This window comes from Bombus vosnesenskii, unplaced genomic scaffold (assembly GCF_011952255.1).
Source record: "Bombus vosnesenskii isolate JDL3184/JDL3185 unplaced genomic scaffold, Bvos_JDL3184-5_v1.1 scf7180000015533, whole genome shotgun sequence".
Classification (NCBI taxonomy): domain Eukaryota; kingdom Metazoa; phylum Arthropoda; class Insecta; order Hymenoptera; family Apidae; genus Bombus; species Bombus vosnesenskii.
In genome coordinates, this window is record NW_022884036.1 from 1,602 (window position 1) to 8,558 (window position 6,957).

The window sequence follows — 6,957 nt, forward strand, 5'->3', positions numbered from 1 at the left end:
ATTGTATAAAATTTTCACGGAGAAATATTAAAAAATACGGCAATGGCAGTAATTATTCGGACGTGTCTCGGAAAAAAGTAGAATTGCTCATAACTTGGTGCTGCATCATCTGAAATCAAAAACTCAAAGTTCATTCGTTAGGTAACAGTTTTCCCCAGGTAACGCTGGGAGGGTTTTTCGAAATTTCAATTTTTCACTTTTTTGGAACACTTTGAAGGGAAAATTAGCCGCAAATTTTTCAACAAATTTTCGCAAAATCGGCTAATGACAATAAATCATTCTTTCAAGCAGAAGGAAAACGGGAACTATTAATGCTTTTGAATTATATAGCTACCTCTTGTCCTCTCCCTGAACCTACCTAGAAGGAGTTTACCACTCGTCATCGTAACCCTCCGCCAAATACCAACAATAAGAAGCTGTCCCTTGATGATAAAATATATTCAAAGCCAACGATATTTACAATATAATCATCGGAATAGCTCAAGCGACCGACAACTATATCGATCAAATATTTCTCTGCTGTACTTACTATATACTTAATACGACGATTGTGTAATTAATGCATAAGAAATAATAAGGCGATGGTAGATGTATCGTTCAATGTTTCAATATGTCGGAGACGAAAGGACGCCGGGGCCCCTCCGAACCTCCTAACATTGTAATCTAGAGTCTACTATAGCCGTAATGAAACAATCGCAGTTATCCAAGCAGATGGTAACTGTTCGGGATTCATGACGGTGAACTTTGGCTCGGGGCGACAGCCTGCCGCCCAACGTAGCCACGGTCAACGGGACGGGCGATCCGTCTAACAAAGGTGCGGACCGGTGTTATGACCCTCATTAAAGGGGCAAAAATAAATAAGAATCGCACTTTCCCCCAACTCTGTTGTCATTGTATATTCTCAGAAGCATTCTCGGACTTTCCGTAATTAAGAAGGTTTCGCATACCTGCTGCACAATACGTCTGTCCTTTAAACCGTGTTTCATACACCAAACAAATGAACAACTGCTTAGGCTTTACCAGCCTGTTAATAAGGGGGCCCCCTTAAGAGACTTAACCCAGGCAATGGTGGCAAACATGAAGCGAAATGGCGTCTATATAAGCCCGACAACTAGCTCGGAGATCACATTCCCAATTCGACTATCGAACAGAACGTTTGAAAGTTCTTGACGCTTCGAAGTTCTTGACGTTTGAAAATTCTCGACGTTCGAAAGTTCTTGGTGTTTGGAAGCGCTTCGCGATTGAAAGCGTCCTTATACATCTTCACCACACTTGGAGCAGTAAGTATTTTATTTCCTTCAAATCGTTTCTTCCACTGATTTTTCAAACAATTTGTTTGAAATTATTTATTTTATTTCCTTATTTATTATTTATTTATTTTTTATTTATCTATCTTAATTTTATTTTTCCAGATTCTTCTTCGCATTTGGAAGTACTTCGAGTTCGAAAGTTCTTCACGTTTGGAAGCGCTTCGCGATTGAAAGCGTCCTTATACATCTTCACCACACTTGGAGCAGTAAGTATTTTATTTCCTTCAAATCGTTTCTTCCACTGATTTTTCAAACAATTTGTTTGAAATTATTTATTTTATTTCCTTATTTATTATTTATTTATTTTTCATTTACCTATCTTAATTTTATTTTTCCAGATCGTGCCTTGTAACAAAACGATGGGAGAGTGCCCGCTTGGTTACAATAGCTTGCACATCAGAACACAATCTCCAGACAGTTTACCACCGAATTACGTTATGGTGAGCTTTATTTGCCCATGTGGTGAATTCATCTCGGAATTTGGCCTGCATCGCTACCTTTTATACCATCTGACGGGAAGGACGGGACGAAGATCAGGCAGCCCAGCAGCACGTCCATATCTCCAGTTGCTCACCAGGTTGCAAGCAGAAGCAATTCTGGGGCGTCGCAGGAATACGAATGAAGATGAACAAGAAGAAGAAGAAGAAGAAGAAGAATACTCTCCTGATCGCTAAACAAATTAGACTTGGGGACTACTTCATATGGGAACTACTACTTACTTTACTTGGGAACTGTAAATAGATGTTGTCTATAACAGGCTCATCACACATAAGTTGTATTGTACATTATAGTAAATAAACTTTATACTTCTACTTAAAAGATAGATTCTAAATTTTTCTTTATCCCTTCTATCCCTTCAATTCCAATTTATCATATAATAGGTTATAACTTCTGTCCAGTTTGTTAAAATTTCTTTAACAACTTCTGCGCTTCCTGTTTAGCATCTCGATCATCTTCGTTCTTTGCAGGATAATCAAGGGCCATTTTTAAATATTTCGTAGCTAGCTCTTTTTAATTTAATTTTAAGTAGGTTTTTCCCAACATTAATAAATTTTGACTATAGAAATTGGGATCAATTTCCTCTGCAGATTCAAAATATTTTAGAGCTTCCTCGAATGATGAAGATGGCGGTTCTCCAAATATTACAGATGCAATTTTTCTTTGATACCATGTTAAATCAGAAACTTGATAGCACCAAGTACCAAGCACGTACATAAGTGTTGGTTCTTTTGGATTTAGTTCCATTGCTCTCTGCGACATTAAACATATTCGATACAATTGCTTGACATTGTGTCAGGGAATGAAATATTTATAATAATATTTATATATAAATATATATATATATGTCGGATCATCACTGGAAATGGGGTTGTGGGCGTCAAATGAATCTTCTCGAGGATTAGCCATTGATATGGTACACACAGGCGTAGTTTATTACAATGATAGAATTATTACAGTCTTAAGAATTGATCACGGCGGTTCGGCACTCGCGACACTAGTGACGATGCTCTCGGGCTAAATAACGAATCCGCGGCCAACGGGATGACAACAGAACGTACTCACAAAGTCCAAGTCTGAGAATAATCACTGATCGCGAAAGCGTTACTCTTTGATCGATGAGATCGCGAGCGAGAATGCCTTTCCCGTCCCGATGATGCCACACAGGAAAACTATAACGGGGTGTGTCTAAGGATACGAGATCATCGGATTCGTCGAGAAAAGCCTTCGTTCAGAAAGTATTGCTGCTAATTGGTTAATCTCCATATCGGTGGTTAGAAAAGGATGCTAGCCGCCCTCGAGGGAAAGTTGCTAGTGGGAGACGCCGCTCGTTGAAAAATATGTCTCCCCTATCTTCCCGTAGTTGGGACAAAGACCGTTTGTCCGTTTGAAGGACTTTAGTTAACTAAACCTTAAGATTTATAACGGCCCCTCGGGCTAGCCGAACATGTACTGCGGAGACGCATCGACATCTGGCAATCATCTTACTCGAAGAATAGGGTCTGCACGTGGCGAGCCACGGGACAGAAACCGTTGGAATGTTTACTGTCGCGTGTCGCCACAAATATTTCTTTTAAGGAGAGCTATAGAATTACTTCATACCTTTGTTAGGCAAAGCGTTCATCCCGTGACCGCGGCTACGTTCGGCGACTGACTGTCGCCTCGAGCCCAAGCTCATTATCACAATTCTCGAATAATTACAATCGGGTTGAATAACTACAATTGTTCAATTACAGCTATAGTAGACTCTAGGTTACAATGTTGCGGGATTATCCAAAATTCCAAAGGCTCCGGTGTTCTTTCATCTCCGACATATATATATATATATATATATATATATATCATGAAATATACCAGCATATGTTTCTTAATATTATATGACTCTTTTATTTGTGCTTTTACTCCTTCATAAAGAGTCTTAGAATTAAGGAGAATCGATGCTCATTTGTGTGCAGCCCAATTATCCTCTTTTATCTCAAGTGCTTCAAGTATTAAATCATAAGCTTCGAAAATTAATTTCTTTCCATCCACTTCACTCACAATTTTAGACAATTTATACATTGCTCTACACAAACGCCATATAATTTCAATATCACCGCTATCCTATAAAAATATTCAATTTTATTATCTACATTTATAAGTGATATACATAATGTCATTACTTTATAATTTATTAGAAGGTCATGTATTTCCTGGTATTGTTCTTGCTCGTATAATGCATCGGCTTTTGCTATTAGAACTTCTTTTGTAGTTATGATTGCTTCGTTGTCACCTCTCTTTTTTGTAAGACCCCAAATACCCATAGCAGTGAACGACGATATGGTACATAATTTTGTTGTTAACATGTACTGATTGCTGCTCTAATAATGAAAACTAATTGAATAATTTTGTATAATATATTAAAATTTATAGATCTGTGGCGGCACGGGCCACGGAACTTTTCAACGGCTCCGGATGCAAAGCGCGACGCCGCCAAAGCGCAACACCGACGTGCCCAATGTACCATCGGTATCTTCACACTCTTTCCGCCGAATTCTCGGAAGAGCATACACGTGCCAGCACTGGCGGCACATCTAATGAATGCACGCTAGTGGGGGATATCGATGGGCTACGAAGGGAAGAATCTGCGCGATCCGAAACACAAGCAGAGTCAGTCTGTCTTGCGCCATTAAATGTGTAACTCCTCGGTACTATTTGCATAGCAACGCGTCGAATGATCTCTCGGTGTCTATCGTTATTTGTTAGTTGTTACCTATTGTCTGTTAAGTGTAATTGTTAGTTGTTAATTGTTAACTCTGATTGTTGATTAGTTCTAATTAAACTATTGTTCGTTAAAAACACCAAGAGTAGTTCCTTACGCACCCATCACCATACCACCTCAAACTGGTGACCCCGACGTGATTTAACGTGATATTTAGTGAAAGAGGTGACCGTGATAGTGCTATCGTTTTTAACCACCGATTTTGAGTGCACCGCGACGATGGAAAGTAATACACAGGGAACCATAGCCAGCCAGGTGATCAGCATGTCTCCACTGCTGCCCACGAACACGGCGGCATGGTTTGCCCTTCTGGAGAGACAATTCGAGGCAGCGCGAATTACGGAAGACACCATTAAGTACGTGACGCTGGCAAAATGTCTCAACGATCAACAGCTCCAGGACGTCGAAGACCTAATGACGAACCCTCCAGACATCGGACGCTACGAGAAATTAAAACATGCGCTCATTCGCAAATTATCCGATAAGGACGCGACTCGGATAAAGAAGTTGGTGGAAAGCGAGGAGATGGGAGATAGAAAGCCATCCCAGTTTTACCAACACTTAAAAAAACTCTCCAGCCCCGCCACGCCCGATGATTTTACCCTCACGCTGTGGAGGAACCGATTACCCGCCCGCATCAGGCGTGTCCTCGCGGCAGTCGACGATTCGGACCCAGAAAGGTTATTGCGGCAGGCGGACCTGATCGCTGAAGAATTCACGGAGGATTTTCAGCGCACCGCCCGGGTAACGGCAGTAATGGACCCACCAGCGCAAAACGCTGGAGTATACGAACCAATGGCCGCCGCAATCAACGTGTTGAGCGAGCAAATATCACAGTTGCAGGCACAGATGAACGCGTTGAGCATGATTAATCATCGTCGACCACGATCACGATCACGCTCGCGTTCGCGATACCACCGACGTTCGCGCTCGCGAGATCGGCCACGGCAAGACGGTCTGTGTTTCTATCATGCAAAGTTCGGAGAACGCGCGAGGAGCTGTCGTTTCCCATGCACGTGGAAGTCGGGAAACGAGACCAGCCGTCCGTAGACGCGGCAGAAGACGACGGCCTGAGTTCCCGCCGCATCTTCGTTACGGACAAGGGAACGAAGATCTCTTTCCTTGTAGACACCGGCGCCGACATCAGCGTATACCCCCGCAGTAAAATCCATAGGCACGTCAAGAAAAACGCGTACGAACTATTCGCGGCCAACTGGGGACGCGCATCGCAACGTATGGTACCACTACGATTGGCCTTAACCTGTCCCTAAGACGAGCCTTCGAGTGGAACTTCGTAATTGCTGACGTTCAAACGCCTATCATAGGCGTAGATTTTTTAAGCCATTATGGGTTGCTCGTGGACCCGCGAAACAAACAACTCCTCGACACGACAACCCAATTATCAACAAGGGGATACGCTGCCACGACGGAAGAAATATCCATCAAAACCGTAATCGGCGAATCGGTCTACCATCGACTATTGGCGGAGTTTCCGGATCTAACTCGTCCACCGGCCTTCGGACGAGAGAAAATCCGACACAGTGTGGTACACCATATTGAAACCACACCCGGGCCACCCGTCTACAGTAAACCTCGACGTCTCGCACCGGATCGTCTCAAGCAAGTCAAGGCGGATTTCGCAACAATGATCGAGCAAGGAGTGATGCGGCCATCGAGGAGTCCATGGGCATCACCCCTGCATGTCGTCCCAAAGAAGGACGGAAGTCTACGACCATGCGGCGACTATCGTGCGTTGAACGCTCGCACCATACCCGACAGGTACTCCCCACCACATATCGAAGATTCCGCGCAACATCTGTACGGTAAGCGTGTCTACTTAAAAATCGACCTTGTCCGCGCTTACCACCAAATCCCGATCGCGCCAGAAGACGCTAAGAAAACCGCGATCACGACACCTTTCGGACTTTTCGAAGCAACCAACATGATGTTTGGGCTTCGAAACGCCGCGCAAACGTGTCAAAGATTCGTTGACGAAATTACCCGTGGTCTGGACTTCGTGTTCGCTTACATAGACGATTTCTTAATCATCCGAAACCGAAGAACAACATCGCGAACACCTTCGGATTTTGTTTGAACGCTTAAACGAGTATGGCGTAGTCATCAACCCAGTAAAGTGCGAATTCGGTGTGAACGAAATCACATTCTTGGGACACACCGTAAACGCCGACGGGATAAAGCCGCTAGCCGAACGCGTTGACGCTATTGTAGAAGTACCGCTCCCCGGGACCGTTAAATCACTACGCAGGTACCTCGGTATGATTAATTTCTACCGACGTTTCATACCGGGGGCCGCAAAAATTTTTCAACCCCTAAACGACCTATTAAAAGGAGGAAAAAAGGGCAACGCGCCCATCAAATGGACAGAGC

At 43.2% G+C, this 6,957-nt stretch overlaps 1 pseudogene; it reads right to left on the reverse strand.

The window, feature by feature from the left end:
- Positions 1–2,083: 2,083 nt before the first annotated feature.
- LOC117241252 lies at positions 2,084–4,222 on the reverse strand (annotated as a pseudogene).
- Positions 4,223–6,957: the final 2,735 nt, after the last annotated feature.